This window comes from Pantherophis guttatus, chromosome 9 (assembly GCF_059756535.1).
Source record: "Pantherophis guttatus breed Tessera chromosome 9, ASM5975653v1, whole genome shotgun sequence".
NCBI classification, from domain to species: Eukaryota; Metazoa; Chordata; class Lepidosauria; order Squamata; family Colubridae; genus Pantherophis; species Pantherophis guttatus.
Window position 1 is genome coordinate 27,678,737 of NC_142071.1, and position 21,492 is coordinate 27,700,228.

The 21,492-nt window shown below is 43.8% G+C and overlaps 1 long non-coding RNA gene across 1 annotated transcript; it reads left to right on the top strand.

The window, feature by feature from the left end:
• Positions 1–13,485: 13,485 nt before the first annotated feature.
• LOC148112508 (uncharacterized) lies at positions 13,486–19,446 on the top strand. The gene is made up of 2 exons (XR_015729357.1): positions 13,486–16,743; positions 18,989–19,446. It is a non-coding gene; the product is annotated as an uncharacterized LOC148112508 (long non-coding RNA).
• The last annotated feature ends 2,046 nt before the right edge of the window (positions 19,447–21,492 follow it).

Consider the following 21,492-nt stretch of genomic DNA (forward strand, 5'->3'; position numbering starts at 1 on the left):
TCACCATCTCCCAGTTTCTAGCCTGGTGCCTTAACCACTAGACCAAACTGGCTCTTACACGCAGCATGAAAACCCAACCGGCTTTTCTTAAATCACTTTGTTTTTCTTCAGAAGTTATCCTCTGCAACCAAGCCAGAAGAACATACGCACGTTGAAAGAACATGCTCTAGCCTTCCCCACTTCCCAACAGAGAAAATATTTCATATTTCCCTTTTTTTAAAAAAAATATTATTTATACAAGGTAGCAGCAGCCTGAGATATAAATCTTGCTCCTTTCCTATCCTTTTCGTCACTGCATGAGGGAAGCAAAAAGCAAAGATGAAACACTGTGCAAATAAACTGTAAATTCAAGGCGGGTGCCTGTCGGATGGAACGCTACAGGGCTTGAGGTGAGGGATAAACATGTAATGAGGAAAGCATCTGCCGGAGAAGCAAAGATTTGGTGAGTCAGGAGTAATTCAAACAATACGTAGGAGCCGCAGGAAGCGTTCCAGTCCTCCAGGATCAGACCCGGAGATTCAAGATAAAGTTAGTAGCTAAAGCAGGATACCACACACATAGGAGCACAACGTGCATGGCTGCAATATCTGTAAAGGATGGCCAGTAAATTCAAGATGGCAGCTGCAACAGTGCCTTGGTCACTTCTCATCTTGGCTACAGCAACACGCTGTTCATGGGACTGCATAGGAGATGACGAGGCTGAGCCCGAGGGAGGAGTCAAAAGCGTCATCAGCCTCGAGTCCCTTTGCGCCCACAAGGGATCTAAGTCCAGCTCAACCTTAAATTCCATTGACTCCATAGTAAAGGTAAGTAGAACCTACCTGTGATTCCCACCCCACTCTGGGGCCAGCCCATTTGCTGGTTTTCCGAACTACTCAAAATTTCTGCTACCAGGACTAAAATCCACAAATGGTTGGAAAAAATGACAAAGAAACATATTGACTTTAAACCAGAGATATTTTTATTGGGGATTTTACCAGAAATATACAATAGAGAAATAAGATATTTAATTGTGAATGTTTTAACGACAGCTAGAATTGTATTTGCTAGAAACTGGAAAGGTGAGAAGATACCCACGCATGACGACGTTATCAAGAAAATTTTGGAGTGTGCTGAAATGAGTAAATTGACATTTGAAATTAGGGAACAAGAAGATAAACAATATTATTTGATATGGGACTTATTTTATCAATGGTTAGACAAGAAATGGAATGGAAATGAAATATGAAATGGATAAGATAATAAAACATATAAAGGGTTTTTTTTCCCCTTCTAGAGGACAATTTACTGTTAAATAATTGGTAAATGAGAATAATAATGTAATAAACTGTTAAATAAGAAAATGTTGGATAGAGGATTAAGCACAAAAGATTTGTAACCAATCAATACACTTTCTGTAATTGTAATGGATGATAATTGTTTTATGCTTTAAGTTTTGTTTAAAAATAAAAAAAAATTCCAAAAAAAAAAAAATTCCACTACCGGTTCTCCGAACTACTCAAAATTTCCGCTATTGATTCCCCAAACTGCTCAAAATCTCCACTACCAGTTCTCCAAAACCTGTCTGAACCTGCTCCCCAGTTTCTAACGAGAAGGTCTTCAAATCTCCAGGACCTCACGTGGAGAATCTCCTCGGTGTTTTCCCGATTCTCCATCTTGCACCTCCCCGAAAGGCAGTTACCGACGGAGGACAAAGAACGGACATACAAACCTGGACGTGCTTAGGATGAAATGAGTGGCTGGTTTTCGTTTTTGCTACTTCCCCCTTCACACAACCCTCCTCTGATGTATTATTCACTAGCATTGGAAGCAACGTTTATTATTGCATCCAGGATTTACCATTCCCACCAGCTGGGCTTTCTGTAAAAAAAAAACAACAACGGTGGTGAGGAGCGCCAATGAAATCAGATGATGAATGAATATTCAGCAAGGGGAAGGAAATGCACGGTCCTAAAACAACTTGTGCAGTGACAAAGGAACAAAGGGAAGCTGTTTTATTGACAAGCAATATCCAGGAAGCTCCTGAAATTAAAGAGCTTTAGATGTCAACTGGTAGCTGTGAGGAGAGACACTCTTGTCTTGGGGTAGTATTCTAAAAAGTCCAAATTCTTGCATTACAGGGAACAAAGCAGTGCTGAAATGCAAATATTTTTCTTACCGATTCTGTGGGCATGGCTTGGTGGGCGTGGCTTGGTGGGGGTCATGTGACTGGCTGGGCGTGGCCAACCTGTTTTTTTTTAAGCTTTTTTTTACTACCTTTCGCCCGAACTGGTAGTAAAAATAATGCTTTACATTTTTTTGTTTTAAAAAAAAAGGTTCCGATGATCGCGTGGCACAGCTATGATCGTCAGAACCATTTATAAAAACTTTTTAAAAGCATATTTTACTACCGGTCTGGGCAAACCGGCTTGAACCAGTAGCATTTCATCCCTAGAATAAAGGTATCTACCCCCACATTGTCTCTCCTTTTAATGAGGCTGTTTTATTTTATTGAGAGCCAGTCTAGTGTAGAAGTAAAGATATCAGACTAGAAAGGGGGCGTGGCCAGGGTGGGTATGGCCAGCTCGATGTCACTCGTGTCAGGGGCACCTGTGGTGGCCCACCAAGCCACGCCCACAGAACCGGTAGTAAAAAAAATTGAATTCCACCACTGCCTCAGAGCCCTCTTTCAGCCTCGATTTGGTCAGGGCGAGCATGGTTTTTTCATATGTTTCTTTAACCCCTAGCACAGGAGTTCTCCTATCCTGAGACCCTCTGACTTCCTAAAATGATAAATGATTTGCGTGTCTCCCATGAATCAAAGTAATGCTTTTTGTGGAGGTTGATCCAAAGGTAAACATAGAAGAAACTTTTAATAATTACCTTTTAATCTATGTATCACCGGGGAGTCTCCAACTTTCCAGAATCACAGCTGCAAACGGTGGGGCTTGTTCGGGGAATAAAAACAGTTTTGACAGCACCACCCCTCCCCATCCTGCCTGTTCAGGGCCGATCAGGTTTAAAATAAATCAGTGATCTCCAGGGATCCCGATATGCTGTTTGAGAGCCTCTGTTCTAGCAAAATACCTTCAAATACCTTGATTTGATTTGAAGGTATAAGGGACGCGGTAGCTCAGTGGCTAAGACGCTGAGCTTGTGGATCGAAAGGTCGGCAGTTCAGCGGTTCGAATCCCTAGTGCCGCGTAACGGGGTGAGTTCCCGTTACTTGTCCCAACTTCTGCCAACCTAGCAGTTCAAAAGCACGTCAAAAACACAAGTAGAAAAATAGGGACCACCTTTGGTGGGAAGGGAACAGCATTCTGTGCGCCTTTGGCGTTGAGTCATGCCGGCCACATGACCACGGAGACGTCTTCGGACAGCGCTGGCTCTTCGGCTTTGAAACGGAGATGAGCACTGCCCCCTAGAGTCAGGAACGACTAACACATATGTGTGAGGGGAACCTTTACCTTTAACCTGAAGGTATTTTGGAACTACAGTTTCTCAGAATTTTCCAGAATCAGTATGGTCACGACAGTTTTCGGGAAATATCTGGAGAAAAGATGTAGCGAGCTGCTGTAGAAAAATTTGGTGAAGACTTCCCCCTGTGATCTGGTGGGACTTGGAATGGGCACTGTGGGTTTTTTTTAATTTTATACCCCGCTCTCCAACTATGCAATGACTCAATCCTGACTCAGTGCAAGAGGGAGAAAGGAGCTACTGTACTGTATATAGCTGGAGCAGTTTACATCATTTAAAACCCACCGTTTCATGAATGTCAAAAATGGGAAGAATGAAGCATCCCAGGAAGATCAAAACATATATATATATATATATGTAGGTCTTTGGTTATTCGGGTTTTCTCCCGCGTAAAATTGGAGCTTTCTTGGCAACGTTTCGATGAAGTCTCATTCGTCATCTTCAGACTGGTGTTCTCGGCTTTGTGCTTCTAGGAGCAATGTGTGTGATCGCAGCTGTTTCTTCCTTTTAACTGCCAGTGGGGGTGTGAACTGATTGGGTGGGAGCTTGGCTGTGTTCTGATTGGGCGGAGGTATGTTCTGATTGGTTGGGGGTTTGGCTGTGCTCTGATTGGAAGGGGGGTTGGCTGTGCTCTGATTGGCTGGATGTGTGTTCTATTTAAGTGGGGGCTTGGTTGAAGAGGTGGCACGGCCACAAACACGAAGCCAAACAACAGCAACACAGCTCACCAGCTCAAATCCCCCTGCTACTCAGACTAACCCGAGCACAACCAATAATAATAGTTAATAGTTTCTGCATTGGGGTATAGTTTACCACTTGAATGTAATTTACTGTTAATCTTGGTCCTAATCTCTGCTTATCTGAGGGTTGATCGCCGGCAAGGAGGTGTTTCAATCTTTTTGTTTCCTTTTGGCTCTTTCTTTTGAATGGCGTGTAAAGGCAGCATTTTAGGACCCACACTCTCTATATAAATGACCTTTGTGATCATATTATAAGCAACTGCGTTCTCCTTGCGGATGATGTAAAACTATTCCACACCACTGGCAATGCTGCTACTCTACAAAAAGACCTCAACTATGTGTCAGAATGGTCAAACAATTGGCAACTCCGAATCGCAACCAACAAATGCTCTGTCTTACACATCGGCAAAAAGAAATCAGAACACAAAATACAAGCTGGATGGATACGACCTAACAGATGAGCCTCACTCTGTCAAAGACCTTGGAGTACTCATCTCAAAGGATCTAAGTGCCAGAGCTCACTGTAACAGCATTGCTGAAAAAGCATTAAGAGTTGTTAACCTAATCTTGCATAGTTTCTTCTCCAGTAATATTGAACTGAAAATTAGGGCATACAAAACTTTTGCCAGACCAATTCTTGAATACAGCTCATCTGTCTGGAAGCTGCACTGCATATCGGACATTAATACAATCGAACGAGTCCAGAGGTATTTCACAAGAAGAGTCCTCCACTCCTCTGCTTGCAACAAAATACCTTATGCTACCAGACTTGAAATTTTGGGCTTAGACAACTTAGAACTTCGCCGTCCTCGCTCTGACCTAAGCATAGTACATAAAATCATCTGCTACAATGTCCTACCAGTCAATGAATACTTCAGCTTCAACCACAACAATACACGAGCACACAATAGATACAAACTCAAGATAAACTGCTCCAAACTCGATTGCAGAAAATACAACTTCAGTAACAGAGTGGTCAATGCCTGGAATGAACTACCTGACTCTGTGGTTTCTTCCCAAACCCCCCAAACTTTAACCTTAAACTATCTACTATGGACCTCACCCCACTCCTAAGAGGTCTTTAAGAGGTGTGCATAAGCGCACCAGCATGCCTCCCATCCCTGTCCTAATGTTTTCTTTTATTCGTATCCTTTTCATGTATTTATAATTATGTTTACACTTGTATCTGTCATAAAATACATGCTTGATGAAATAAATATTGTCTATCCCGATGTGCCTGTTGATGGCTGATGCCAGGAATTCCAGGAATTCTCTAGCATTTTTAGACTTGGCTTGATCTAAGACGCTCACAGTTTCCCGGTTGAAACTATGGTGAAAGTCTGTCCATGTGTAAAAAGACGATTACGCCTTCCATGTCTGCTTTGGGCCTTTAGACAATGTCCTTGTGTACGGGTATGTCTTAGCAATGTGTATGGGTAAACTTTAACCGAGATATGGCTTCTTCCATCTCTAATCAGCAATGGAGACAGTTAATCTTGGGGCATTCACTGCCTGGCTCTGGTCTAGGGTGATAATCCTAGGTTCTTCCTTGTGGGGGAAAGACCATTGATTACCAATCTGCAAATGTCATTAAATGCAGATAATACTTGCGGAGTTGTTAGGAGTGACATCGTGACGTTCCCAGTTCTGCTTTTGGGAGATAGGAAACACTGAGGGGTGGGGGGGGAAACAGATCTACTAATTCTACATATCCTTCTGGTTAGTAGACTGGTAAAAGAAATATAAAGGTAAAGGTAAAGGTTCCCCTCGCACATATGTGCTAGTTGTTCCCAACTCTAGGGGGCGGTGCTCATCTCCCTTTCAAAGCCAAAGAGTCCGAAGATGTCTCCATGGTCATGTGGCTGGCATGACTCAACACCAAAGGTGCACGGAACGCTGTTACCTTCCCACCAAAGGAGGTCCCTATTTTTCTACTTGCATTTTTTTTTACGTGCTTTCGAATTGCTAGGTTGGCAGAAGCTGGGACAAGTAAAGGGAGTTCACCCCATTAAGCGGCACTCGGGATTCGAACCGCTGAACTGCCGACCTTTTGATAGACAAGCTCAGCGTCTTAGCTACTGAGCCACCGCGTCCCTCTTAAAAGAAATATATCTCCCTATAAAAACCTATCCATTCTTCCTTTCACAAGGATGTCTCCAGATTTTCAATCATTTTTTTCCTTCATTTACCTCCATGTTGTTTTGATCCTAAGGAAAATGGTTAAGGATATATGAGTTTTTATTTCATTTATTTATTTTATATTTTTTTAAAAAAAAATTCTACCTTTATTATCTTTATAAATAACTCAACAATGAACATACATACATGTATAAATGGAGGGACCGCACTAAAACCAAAATTGTTTATAACTACCTTCTCCTATAAAAGCTGTGGGAGAATTCATTTAATTCATATTTAAATGCAGCAAGTGTTAATTCATATCCGCATTCAACAATTGTTGCTGAGTTCACGCATGTGACTCAAAATTCAGTTATTCCTTAATTTTACATGCAGCTTTCATTGTCTTACAAAAAAAAAAAAAATCTACATAGACTAGATAAATGTCTAGCAGATATGCATATGCAGTAATGAAAACCATGCACAGAATTAATTATTTCAGGGGAAACAGATTGGGTTTCTTAGGCAAAATTTAAAAAAAAATTGGTGGGAGAGATTGCCTTCAAACACCTAGGAAATTTTGTTTCATGTGTATTTTGTTTGAAAAAAAAATTAGTGTTCCATGCACCTTTGGCGTTTAGTCATGCCAGCCACATGACCACAGAGATGTCTTCGGACAGCGCTGACTCTTTGGCTTTGAAATGGAGATGAGCACTGCCCCCTAGAGTCGGGAATGACTAGCACATGTGCGAGGGGAACCTTTACTTTTTATTATTACTTCGTGATTAATATTGATATGTTTATTATGAGTATTATGATGATAATTGTTGTGTTTCTATTTAAAACCAACTGTGCGCAGACAACATGCTTTTCAGATGGATATGGAATTTTTTATGCTTATCAAAAAAATATATGTATCAATAAAACATATATTAAAGAAAAAGAGAGAGAATGTTTCGGATCGACAGCAGCAATGCTGGTTTCTAATATTTCATAATTTGCTTTCATTTCGGGGAGTTCATGATCATTCGGTGACACCCCCACAGGCCAACTCTGAAGAGACCCCAAATATTTTCAACCAGGGATAAGATCTGCCTTACAGAGTGGATTATACGAGACTTAGGAGAGCGTAACTGGGTTACAGATAGTTACTTACGGATATATGGATATCATTTTACAGACTTGGCTGCGTTCCTCTGATCAAACCTGCCTCTGCTTCCAATAATTGAGAACATGTGTGGAATCTCGATGGCGAAGGCAATCCCTACTGTACGAAGAAAGAGAAATTGTTTTGAGTACCTCCTCGCCGCAGATTTCTTCCCCACATTCCTGAAGAGGGAGGGGATGCCCAACTCCTAACGCTTCCAAGCTGTAAGCATCCCAAGGTCAACAGCGCAAAGGCTGAAGATTCTGAAAAATGAAGACTCATATTAGAACACAGAAAGTGCCCACAGCTGCTAAACGTTTCTTACCATAAACAGGGATTTAAAGCATTTGGATTGGGCATACCTCCGAGATTGCTTAGTTCCTTTTAGTGGATTAGGGTCATTGTTATGCAAAATTGCCGTAACAACGCCATCCTAGGAGAGGTCTAATCTCTCCCGGATTAATGCATCTAATAACCGAGGTCACCCAAGTTCCACTACACAGAGACCTTTCATTTCCCTGACATTAAAACGCGACACAATTAATCGTAGCGATGGCCCTTTTTTTAAAAAAAAAAAAAAAATCTTTTCATTGCAAAATGAAAGGATAGGAAATGATTAAAATAGGACCCGAATCAGCCAGAAGTTCCCAAACTCAACATGTTTCTTCTCACGGTCAGATGCCTACAGAATACTAATCAAATAGGACACGGAAATCAACCATTCAGTAACTTCTCTTACATGCTAGCCATTGGTGTGACCTGGTTTACACACCTTACTAGCGTGAGTAAAGCATGAGTTAACCGCAATTGGCCACATTTGTACAAGCACATTAAACTAGAAAACATAGTTTACAGATCACATGGATGTGGTCTCAAAAGTCCACTATTTTAGAGATTAGCAAAGTAAAAGTAAGGTTCTACATTTAGGCAAGAAAAACAAAATGCACAGGTACCATATATGTGATACCTCATTCAATAGTAGTAACTGTGAGAGGGATCTTGGAGTCCTAGTGGACAACCATTTAGATAGGAGCCAGCCGTGTGCAGCAGCTGCCAAAAAAGCCAACACAGTTCTGGGCTGCATCAACAGAGGGAGAGAATCAAGATCTCGTGAAGTGTTGATATCACTTTATAAGGCCTTGGTAAGGCCACACTTGGAATCCGGCATCCAGTTTTGGTCGCCATGATGTAAAAAAGATGTGGAGACTCTAGAAAGAGTGCAGAGAAGAGCAACAAAGAGGATTAGGGGACTGGAGGCTAAAACAGATGAAGAACGATTGTTGGAACTAGGTATGTCTAGTTTGATGAAAAGAAGGACCAGGGGTGACATGATAGCAATGTTCCAGTATCTCAGGGGCTGCCCCAAAGAAGAGGAAGTCAAGTTATTCTCCAAAGCGCCTGAGGGCAGAACAAGAAGCAATGGGTGGAAACTAATCAAGGAGAAAAGCAACTTAGAACTAAGGAGGAATTTCCTGACAGAACAATTAATAAGTGGAACAACTTGCCTGCAGAAGTTGTGAATGCTCCAACACTGGAAACTTTAGAAGATGTTGGATAACCATTTCTCTGAAGTGGTGAAGGGTTTCCTGTCTGGGCAGGAGGTTGGACTAGAAGACCTCCAAGGTCCCTTCCAACTCCGTTATTCTATTCTATTCTATTCTATTCTATTCTATTCTATTCTGTTCTGTTCTGTTCTGTTCTGTTCTGTTCTGTTCTGTTCTGTTCTGTTCTGTTCTGTTCTGTTCTATTCTTCATCTTTTAGCAGGTTCTAGGAACCACATTTTCTGTACCTAAAAATTGCTATTCTTGTTAAGTAACCTGGTTTAATATCATCATCATATTTTTATTATCATCAATAATGTTTGTTAATAGACACTATTTTTCATGGGGGAGGAATCACAACTACTCACCAGCAACCATTTTAAAATGCAAAGTAACTAATCAAATCAATGACATCATAAACTAATAATAGAAATACAAGCTAAAACAATATTAGAGTCATTGACATAAGAGATATCTGAGCTGCTCTAAATAAAGTCTCAATTAAAAGCACAAGAAGCAGAATTAAGAGGTTGGGGGCTATTATTAGCAATTAAATAGATGGCTCTTTTCTTTCTCTTTATTTGCAGATTGCTTTTTCCAAATAGGCCACAGTTAGTCTAGTGATTGCCTTGAGCTTGCCAAACTGAGGTTCATTTATCATATACAGTAATATGGCACATCAGTCAAGGAAATCGGGGGGAGGGGGGAACTGTTTTGCCTCTCCTGATTTGCCCATAAGAGGAAAACAATGTTGGAACTGTCAACCCTGAAGCCGACTTGACCAAAGTCATCTTGGAGCTCCAGTGTTGCCACACTGGAGCTGAGGGGATCGGGAGGGGGGGATTTGAGAGAGCTGGGATTTTGTAGCCAAAACAAAATACATCCTCTTGGGAACCAAGGACATTCTCACACTTGGTCAGAGGAAGGCGGAGTGATGTCACCGGGCAACCAGACAGAACTGTGATTGGACCATGGGATTGATTGTTCTGAGAAAGTGAAAAACTTTTGCTTTTAATTACCGTATTTTTCGGAGTATTAGATGCACCTAGCTTTTTTGGTGAGGAAAAGAAGAACGTTGGACATTGGAGGTATTCTAATCCAACCCGCTGCTCAAGCCTATACCAGTGATGGCGAACCTTTTCAGCACCGAGTGCCAATAAGGGAATGCACACGCGTCTGAGCCACAACCCGGAAGAGCAGCTGCCCAGGGCGCATGCACGCGCCTGAAAATGAACTTCCAGTTTCAGCCAGCTACTCTTCCGGGTTTCTGGCGTGCATGCTTACGCAGGAAAACGGAAGACCAGCTCTTCTAGTTTCCAGCACTGCCGCATGCAAAAAGTCCAGCTGATCATTGTGCACAGATGCACACCAGGAACCTGGAAGAGGAACGGGCAACGCCACGTCTGCCAGGCGACATGGCTCCTGTGCCACTTTGGGCACGTGTGCCTTAGGTTCACCATTACGGTAAGTCTTAGTGCTATTGCTAACTTCCTTTCCTTTCCTTTCCTTTCCTTTCCTTTCCTTTCCTTTCCTTTCCTTTCCTTTCCTTTCCTTTCCTTTCCCTTCCTTCCTTCCTTCCTTCCTTCCTTCCTTCCTTCCTTCCTTCTAGATTGCAGTATTGCTGGTTAACTCTGCCCACTGCTAGCAGTTCGATCCTGACCAGCTCAAAGTCGACTCAGCCTTCCATCCTTCCGAGGTGGGTAAAATGAGGAGCCAGATTATTGGGGGCAAATATGCTGACTCTGTAAACTGCTTAGAGAGGGCTGTAAAAGCACTGTGAAGCGGTATATAAGTCTAAATGCTATTGCTAACTTACTTACTTCCTTCCTTCCTTCCTTCCTTCCTTCCTTCCTTCCTTCCTTCCTTCCTTCCTTCCTTCCTTCCTTCTAGAATGCAGTATTGCAGGCTAACTCTGCCCACTGCCAGCAGTTCGATCCTGACCAGCTCAAGGTCGACTCAGCCTTCCATCCTTCCGAGGTGGGTAAAATGAGGAGCCAGATTATTGGGGGCAAATATGCTGACTCTGTAAACTGCTTAGAGAGGGCTGTAAAAGCACTGTGAAGCGGTATATAAGTCTAAATGCTATTGCTAACTTCCTTCCTTCCTTCCTTCCTTCCTTCCTTCCTTCCTTCCTTCCTTCCTTCCTTCCTTCCTTCCTTCTAGAATGCAGTATTGCAGGCTAACTCTGCCCACTGCCAGCAGTTCGATCCTGACCAGCTCAAGGTCGACTCAGCCTTCCATCCTTCCGAGGTGGGTAAAAGGAGAACCCAGATTGTTGGGGGGCAATAGGTTAACTCTGTAAACCGCTTAGAGAGGGCTGTGAAGCACTGTGAAGCGGTATATAAGTCTAAGTGCTATTGTTATTGCTATTGATTGTGTTGCCATTCCTAGTCACCTAGGAAAGGGGAGGAAAAAGAGTTGTGGGGTTTTTTTTATGTCGCAAAGGCTTTTGAATTTCATTCCTCCGGAATCTGAGACACATGGTTTTAATTTCCAGCCCAGGGTCTCCTGCCATAGCTAGAAGCACCCGCCTCCTCCTGCCTTGGTCCTTCCAACCTCTGGCCCTGCAGGCGAAGCTCTCGCTGAGGTTTGTTGCTACAACGGATCTCGCTGGGAGAGTTGGGGTAAAAGTTGAAGATCGGCAGGAGGGCTGCAATGCTCAAAACCAGACCAAATAGGTTGAAGTTCCCCATCCTCCCTCGTTGACATTAAAACCACCTCACCTGGTCCCCTAGTCAGAAGCAGTTAAGCAAAGTTGTTGAAGCATTTAATAACAGAATAATGGAGTTGGAAAGGTCCTAGGAGTTCTTCTAATCCAACCCAGAGGTAGGCTTCAAAAATTTAGGCAAGGGGTTCTCTGCCCGGTTGCTGGGGTGGGCGTGACCATGGTGGGCGTGGCCTAGTCGGCCTCCTGCACCAGAGCAGGGTGGGAGGTGTTTTTGCCCTCCCTGGGCTCCGGAGGCTTTCCTTGAGTATCCAGGAGGGCGAAAACGGCCTCCCCAGGCACCGGAGGCCCTTCCCGAACTTCCGGTAGGCCCATTTTTCACCCTTCCCGAGCCACCATGTGTGCCCTGCACTTACCTGCATCCAAAACGGGCCGTGTGGGGACTCCTGGGAGGGGAGCGGAGGGGTGGGCGGGGCCAGCCAGGAGTGGGATTTGGGGGTTCTCCGAACTGCACAGAATTTTAGCTAGAGGTTCTCCCGAACCCCTGCGAACTCCCAGCACTGTTCTGGTCACTATCTTGGGGTACAAGAACAAGACTCTAACGTGAACGCATTAAAATTAGCATATCAAAGGCGTCCCCATCACATTGGAGTAAACGGAGTCAAAATCAGCCCTTCGTTTTTCTATCTTCCTCCGAAAACAGCAAACGGGCTTAATAAACGCAAGTCTTTTGACGAGGGCTCAGCTTTAAAATAAAATGCACCCTTGTACACACACGGATGCACCTTCTTTTAAAAAAAGAAAAGAAAAGAAAGAAAGGAAAAACCCAACTCACTGCTTTCTCTCATTATGTCTGGTTTTGCATTTTAATGCGCCTCGCTTTAAAACAGCTCTCATTGATATTCTGCTTCAGCCTGTGTTTGCCTGTATCTCATGGGGAATTTTGCTTCAGTTATTACTAAGTCTACAGCACAGCCTTCCCTTCCCTTCCCTCTTGGTAATTTCCTTCTCTGGTGGAAAACGGTGCCGATATTTCAGACATTGGGGCGGGGAGGAGGATAGAGTTGGGAAGGAGTCCTCGGAGTCTCGGCGGAGGGACTGCACCAGAATGTTGTTTATTCATTTATTTGTTTCTCTTATTAGATTTAGAAGTTGCTTGACTCCCAAAAGACTTTGGCCAGCTTACATAAATGAAGGAGAGGGGGAAAAACAATTAAAAAAGCACATGTGAACCAGTGGTGGGATTCAAATTTTTTTTACTACCGGTTCTGTGGGCGTGGCTTGGTGGGTGTGGTATGGCTTGGTGGGTGTGGCAGGGGAAGGATACTGTAAAATCTCCATTCCCACCCCACTCCAGGGGAAGGATACTGCAAAATCGCCATTTCCTCCCGATCAGTTGGGACTCAGGAGGCAGAGAATAGATCAGGGCGGGGCCAGTCAGAGGTGGTATTTACCAGTTCTCCAAACTACTCAAAATTTCCGCTACCGGTTCTCCAGAACTGGTCAGAACCTGTGAACCCAGACAAATGAGGAGGAGGAAGAGGAGGAGGAGGAGGAAAAAGGAGGAAGAGGAGGAGGAAAAAGAAGGAGAAGGAATAGGATTTGGAGGAGGAGGAGGAAGGAGAAGAGGTAGGGGATGGGAGGAGAAGGGAGAAGAAGGAGGAGGAGGAGGAGAAAGCAGGAGAAAGGAGGAGAAAGGAGAAAGGAGGAGAAGGAGGAGGGAGAAGGAGGAGAAAGCAGGAGAAAGGAGGTGAAAAGAGGAGGAGGAGGAGGAGAAAGCAGGAGAAAAGAGAAAGGAGAAAGGAGGAGAAGGAGGAGGGAGAAAGAGGAGAAAGCAGGAGAATGGAGGCGAAAAGAGGAGGAGGAGGAGAAGAGGAGGAGGGAGGAGGAGAAAGCAGGAGGAAGGAGGAGAAAGGAGGAAGAGAAGAAGAGGAGGAAGGAGGAGAAAGGAGGAGAAAGGAGGAGGAGGATAAAGGAGAAGGAGGAGGGAGTAGTTTCTGAGAGCTCTTCAAGGATAATCCCATGTAGAGGACATTGTAACAGTCTAGCCATGAGGTGACTGGAAGTGAGTCTGAAGGGCTTCTCATTCCAGAAATGGGTGCAAAGGTCTCCTTGGCCATTACTGCCATGTGCAACCAAGGCAGTCTCTTCATCCTCAGTCTAAGTGAATATGAAGCCTTTTTCCACCTCACTTTCCTCCTCCTCCTCTTCTTCCTCCTCCTCCTCCACCTTCTCCCTCCTCCTCCTCCCTCCTCCTCCTCTTCTTCCTCCTCCTTCTTCCTCCTCCCTCCTCTTCTTCCTCCTCTACCTCCTCCCTTCTCTTCTTCCTTCTCCCTCTTCTTCCTCCTTTTCTTCCTCCTCGTCTTCTCTCCTCTTCTCCCTCCTCCCTCTTCCTCTTCTTCTTCCTCCTCTTCCTCCTCTTCCACCTTCTCCCTCCTCTTCCTCCTCCTCCCTCCTCTTCCTCTTCTTGTTCCTCCTCCTTTTCTTCCTCTGCCACCTTCTCCCTCCTCTTCCTCCATCTTCTCCCTCTTCTTCCTCCACCTCCTCTTCTTTCTCCTCCATCTTCTCTCTCCTCCTCCTCTTCCTCCTCCCTCTTCTTTCTCCTCCTCCTCCTCCTTCTTCTGCTCTTCTTCTTCCTCCTCTTCTTCCTCCTCCTCTTCCTCCTCCCTCTTCTTGTTCCTCCTCCTCCTCCTCCTCCTCCTCCACCTTCTCCCTCCTCCTCCTCCTTCTCTTCTTCTTCCTCCTCTTCTTCTTCCTCCTCCACCTCCCCCCTCCTCCTCCTCTTCTTGTTCCTCCTCTTTCCCTTCTTCTTCCTCCACCACCTCCTCTTCCTCTTAATTCAGATATATAACCCATCTGTCTTCTAGCCAATATTGCTTTTCAGGTAATCACCAATCTCTTAAGGAAACCTCTTTTATTATATTTCGGAGCAAACGGGCAATTTTCTAGGTCTTCTTCTGCCCTTTTGTAAATTCTATTATTTTAGCAAGAGACACGATGTTTATGGTTTTTTTATTTCGATACGATTGGGACTCTGTGAAGGAGAAACCTAACAGTCAGGCAATCTTAAAAAAAGACGAAACCCTCTCTTGTTCATGTTTACCACCTTGAAATTCTTAAGCAAACTTCAAATCCCTCTGATTACCTGGCTTAAGGAAATGTAAATACATGCTTTACATGTTTAGGCGTGTTTTAAGAAACTTAAAATTAGAACCACATTGAAGCTTTGGGCTTTCAGGTCTATTATTGGTAGATGCTCCCTGCAATTTTTGAATGCCACACACATTTTGAGGTCTTTGCGGAATTCCTCCCCTCGATTCTTCTCATTTAACGATGGTGGCACTGCAGAATCAGGCCAGAAGAATGAACGTTTGAGGGGGTGGGCAAATCAGGGCACACCTGGCGTGACATCATCCCGCAGATGACACAGGTAATTTAATGGGCATCCGTTATTGAGTTCGGCCAGGTAATAGCATGATTCATATGAGGTTATCATGAGAAGTGGTGCAGTGGCTTAGAGGTGGAGCTCTCGCCTCACAATCAGGAGGCTGTGAGTTCGATCCTAGGTAGACACAGATATTTCTCTCTCTGGGCACAAATGAGAATATATCTGTTGAAAAGGGATGTTTAAGTGATATATTTAGGGGAGTGGAGGAAATGGACAGAGTTGAATAAATGTTAAATTAGGATTTATGGGGCAGGCCGCTTTAAAATGTTATATTAATATACACAAAAGATTAAATGTTAAAGCAGGATTTACTATATATTTTTAAAGCGGAAGGTGGTTTTGAAATGTTGTAAAATAATATATAGATAAAAGTTTGAAAGAGGAGAAAAAGGGCAGATTATTGTTAAATTGGGGGTTATAAAAATATGTTAAATTAGAAGTCATCATATAATGTCATAGTAGAATCTTTTCTCTTTCTCTTTTTTTTTTCTTTTTTTTTTCTTCTCTTTTTTGAAATGTATGGTTAAAAGGGGATGTTATAATATTAATAATATTTCTAGTAAGTAAAGGTCAGTATTTAGAGGAGGAAGTAAGTAATTTGTTATGAATTTGGTTTTTTGTTATGAAGAAGTCACAGGGGGGAGGGGGGGTTAGGGAGGGGGAGGGGGGGAAAGGGGGAAAAACTTGTATTTGAAAACTTTTTCAATAATAAAAAAAAAGAGAATATATCTGCTGAACAAAACTCCGCATTGGTGACAGGAAGAGCATCCGGCCATTAAAAGAGCCTTGGTAGTACAGTGGTCTAAGGCACCCTGTTATTAAGCTGGTTATTAAGACCAGCTGCCTGCAATTACTGCAGGTTCGAATCTCCCCAGGCTCAAGGTTGACTCAGCCTTCCATCCTTTCTAAGGTAGGTGAAATGAGGACCCAGTTTGTGGGGGCAATAAGCTGACTTTGTATAAATATACAAAAGGATGACGGCTATTGCTTAATGCACTGTAAGCCGCCCTGAGTCTTCGGAGAAGAGCGGCATATAAATCAAATTTAAAAAAAAAAAAAAAAAAACACTCTGCTAGCTCCATTCAATTGCCCAGACTCCACCCCGCAAGGGATTATGGGATCATTAAACAAAGATGCTGATATGAAGTTATTATGACCTGTACTGAATGTTTAGGTCTTACAGTCAATTCACCCAACTGTTCGTTTTCCAGAAACTGGAATTTCGTTACGGGTTGGATTCTCAGGCATCAGATTTCCATGAAAGAGGTGAAGAAAATCTCTTCCATCTCTTTGTGATCCAGTGGACACGATTCCACCAGAATTGCCTTTCCGTAACAGCCACTCTGAGCCCAAGACTTGCAAAATTGTTAGTACTTCTGCCATCGGGGGCAGGATCTCACCTCTTTGTCTCCTGGTCTTCTCTTTTTCAATTTCCTTTTGATTCTTCTCAGCATTAAAGGTCTTCTCCGTTGACTTTGATGTTCACTCGATGTCTCCAAACACTTAACTCTTCAGCTTCATTTCTTGTAGGGCTCTCGGGGAACCTTCTGGCTTGATGTCCTCCGGTTTTGAACAAGTTGTCCTTCTCGCAGTCTCCGTTCTCCCCATTGCCCCGTGGCGTTCAAAGGTAGATTGCAAAGCAAAGAATTTATTCTTTACCTGCATTTTTCAGGAAGCAGAATAAGTAGAGTCTATATTGTCTCAAGACTAAAATGAGCATCAATGCCCTGAAGTGGCATGAAATGCTGGGGAAATATCTGTCCATCCTTTGTGCTTTTCAATGAGAGGGTAAGGATGGAGCATATGTCTTGGAAACAATGTCTCCAAGTTCTCACCATGCATGGCCTTCTGCTGGAGCAGATATTTATTTCGGGACAGGGATGGCCATATGACCGATCTATCAAGGCAACCAGTCAAAGTCATGTCCAAATTTGTTATCCCAACTATTTGCCTCTTTAGGGGTGCAAGAAAGGGACATGTCAGGATAATGATGATTTAAAGCTGACCAGCTCCTTTAAGACTGAGGATGAGTCAGCTGGGTTATTGCCCTTTAAGAAGCTGCCTATATAAGGGAGGCCATTAGAGGGCGTCTGTCTCTCTCCTCATGTATTTCTCTCCTCGTTGCGTGTTTCTGCATTGTAGTTCTCCGTGTAGAGTTGAAGAGGAATGTTTGCTTGCCTGGCTTTGCTTAGCACGAATATGTATATATACTGTATATAACTTGTATATAAACCACTGTTTGGAAGGACAAAACCTCTGTGTGCTGTGTTTTCCTCCTGGGTTGTCTCAAAATAGTCATGCTCAGGGGTGAAATCCAGCAGGTTCTGACAGGTTCTGGCGAACCAGTAGCAGAAATTTTGAGTAGTTCAGAGAACCGGCAAATATCACCTCTTGCTAGCCCCAGAGTGGGGTGGGAATGGAGATTTTGCAATATCCTTCCCCCAGGAGTGGGGAAGGAATGGGGATTTTGCAGTATCCTTCCCCTGGAGTGGGGTGGGAATGGAAATTTTGCAGTATCCTTCCCCCAGGAGTGGGGAGGGAATGGGGATTTTGCAATATCCTTCCCCCAGGAGTGGGGAGGGAATGGGGATTTTGCAGTATCCTTCCCCTGGAGTGGGGTGGGAATGGAAATTTTGCAGTATCCTTCCCCCAGGAGTAGGGTGGGAATGGAAATTTTGCAGTATCCTTTCCCAGGAGTGGGGAGGGAATGGGGATTTTGCAGTATCCTTCCCCTGGAGTGGGGTGGGAATGGAAATTTTGCAGTATCCTTCCCCCAGGAGTGGGGAGGGAATGGGGATTTTGCAGTATCCTTCCCCTGGAGTGAGGTGGGAATGGAAATTTTGCAGTATCCTTCCCCCAGGAGTGGGGAGGGAATGGGGATTTTGCAGTATCCTTCCCCTGGAGTGGGGTGAGAATGGAAATTTTGGAGTATCCTTTCCCAGGAGTGAGGAGGGAATGGGGATTTTGCAGTATCCTTCCCCTGGAGTGGGGTGGGAATGGAAATTTTGCAGTATCCTTCCCCCAGGAATGGGGAGGGAATGGAAATTTTGCAGTATCCTTTCCCAGGAGTGGGGAGGGAATGGGGATTTTGCAGTATCCTTCCCCTGCCATGCCCACCAAGCCATGCCCACAGAACCAGTAGCAAAAAAATTTGAATCCCACCACTGATATAAACCACTGTTATTTGTCTAAGTCTCTGTGTGCTGTGTTTTGCTCCTACTCCTAAGAGTAGTCAAGCTGAAAACGCTCTGATAAAGTTGGAGCTTCTGGATGATTAGGTGATCTGCTGGACCTTTCAGTAAAAAGTCTTCCGTTGGAGACCTCTTTCTTCCAGCCCTTCTCAGCTGAATCTTTTAGTTCAAAAGCGGAGCGTTATACGAAGGAACCTGTTAATGCTCCTGTGTCACCACCATTAAATTCTTGTGATGATACCGGGAGCATTTTCTGTGCTTGTCCAAACAAAGTATCATATCTCAGTGGTAGACCAAGTGCTTTGCATGTGGAAGATTCCTGAAATCCTGCAGAGAGTTGCTGCTTGTCTATATAAATAATCCTGAGCTCGGTAGATAAATAATCTGACACTGAATATAACAAATTCTCCTCTCCTTACAGCCTTGCAGACAGGCAGATTAACAGAGTTGGAAGGGACCTTGTAGGTCATCTAGTCCAATCTGCCGCCCAAGCAGGAGACCCTACTCCATTTCCGACAAATGATCATTCAATCTCTTCTTGAAAGCCTCCAGTGATGAAGCTCCCACAACTTCTGAGGGCAACTTCTGTTGCATTGGTTGATTGTTCTCACTGTTAGGAAATATCTCCTTATTTCCAGGTTGAATTTCCAGTCTGACTCACTCTCTCTTTTTTTTTCCCAGTGTCAGTCTTCTGTCAAACAAATAAACGCGGCATCACATCTTTTATTAAATAATTACCCCCCCAAAAAAGAGAGAGAAGCTTTTATGGAAACCAGATGGTGGAAGACAACAGTCTTGGTCTATTACTACATCCACTTGTGCAGAGTTGGGCTGGGGTAATGTAACCTGTCTGGCCCCTTGATCCCAGATCCATTTCAAAACCCCTTCCCTTTCTCGACGGAGTCTCCTTCGATTCCAGCATCTTAAATTAGTAGATGCAAAATGTGTTTAGTCTATAACCAAGCAAAATCCAGTGCTTTCACAACATATGGATTGTGTGTGCCTCCTTCTCTCCCCCCCCCTCTCTCTCTCCATGTGTGTGTGTTACAGACAGAATATATAGGAATTCCATATTGTTGAGCTTTCTTGTATGAACATCTACTGTAGACGCACGGAAATAAATCAATATATTTGACAAACACAGGTGGGTTTTTCTGAAGGCATAACAAGTTTATTCCTCCAAGGACGTCTTTTTTTGATGGGGGGAATGAAACACCCCCCCCCCTCAGTTTAACTCACATACAGCTAATCTTCCAAAACACTGTATTTCTGGCCAATCTTGATTTGCATAATCGTTTTTTGCTTTTGATTTTTGTTAACTACCTAGAGAATTGCCACGATGGAGGTGAAATAAAGGCAGTTAATGGTCCCCAATCTTCCCTATTGAATGTGGTTGTCCAAGAAATTAAATGACCTCTACAAGTCTGATGCCGAAGAGCCGAGGTGGTGCAGTGGGTAGAATGCAGTACTGCAGGCTACTTTTGCTGCCTGCCGGCTGCCTGCAATTTGGCAGTTCGAATCTCACCAGGCTCAAGGTTGGACTCAGCCTTCCATCCTAAGGAGGTTGGTAAAATGAGAACCCAGATTGTTGGGGGCAATAGGCTGACTCTGTAAACTGCTTAGAAAGGGCTGTAAAAGCACTGTGAAGCGGTATATAAATCTAAGTGTTATTGCTAAAAAAGGAAGAGGAAGAGGAAGAGGAAGAGGAAGAAAGGAAGGAAGGAAGGAAGGAAGGAAGGAAGGAAGGAAGGAAGGAAGGAAGGAGTGGTGGCACAGTAGTTAGAATGCAGTATTGCAGGCTAACTCTGCCAACTGCCAGCAGTTTGATCCTGACCAATTCAAGGTTGACTCAGCCTTCCATCCTTCTGAAGTTGGTAAAATGAGGACCCAGATTGTTGGGGGCAAGATGCTGACTCTATAAACCGCTTAGAGAGGGCTGTGAAGCATTGTGAAGCAGTATATAAGTCTAAGTGCTACTGCTATTGTATTCTCGTTGGCAGAAAGAGGACTATTTAACTCTATGGAACTGGTGGGAAATTTTCCAAAGGCCAAACTACCAGAAGAGAAGAGCAGAGAAGAGGAACATGGATGATCAGGGGATCAGAGGCTAAAACACACAAACGGTTGCAGGAATTGGATATGTCTAGTTTAGTGAGAAGAAGGACTAGGGGAGACATGATAGCAGTGTCCCAAAATCTCAGGGGCTGCCCCAAAGAAGAGGGAATCAAGCTATTCTCCAAAGCACCTGAAGGCAGAACAAGAAGAAATGGATGAAAACTTATCAAAGAGAGAAGCAACCTAGAAAGAAGGAGAAATTTCCTGACAGTGAGAACAATTAATCAGTGGAACAACTTGCCTCCAGAAGTTGTGAATGCTCCATCACCAGAGAGACTGGACATCTATTTGTTTAAAATAGGGTCTCCTGCCTCAGTTGGGGGTTCGACTACAAGACCTCCAAGGTCCCTTCCAACTTTGTTATTCTGTTATTCAGAATGAGTGTCTTAAAGACAAATGGCAGTAAAGTATCATTCTTTCTCGCTTCTACCATTGTAGCCTCGCTACCGCTTTTTTAATTCTCTCCGTCCTCAGCTCTTGGCTCATAAAAGAGGGACTGTAAATAATAATAACACAACCACAGCAATAATTCTAGCAGGGAGCTACTGCTTAATTTATTTTTATTTTTATTTTTGGCCGACTTTTATTTATAGCCCGTGATTTGTTACAAGTTCTTTCAAATCTTTACTCCCTATTTCCCGGCAGTAATCTTTACCCTAATCCTCAATTAAATCTTGGGGCCTGCTAGCTAATTAACCAATATCTTCATTAGGTCAATACTTTTTTTTTTCCCCATGGCATGAAGTACATTTGCTGATTTATCGCTATCAATACACCGGTATTCATTTTAGCAGATCTTCTCTTTGGGTCCAGTTCAGTGGGTGAAATGCTCCCGGTTCGGACCGGATCGGGCGATCCGGTAGCGATTGTGGCAGGTGGTTCGGAGAACCGGTAGCGATGGCCACGTGAGGCTCCGCCCACCCACTTGGGTGTCATTACTTCCTGGTAATTTTTTTAAGAAGAGCCTGGAGAGCCTCTTGTCTGAAATGGTTCTCCTGCCTAAGCAGGAGATTGGACCAGGGGTTGGCTGCTGGAAGGTCCGCAGGGGTTCAGGAGAACCTCTAGCTAAG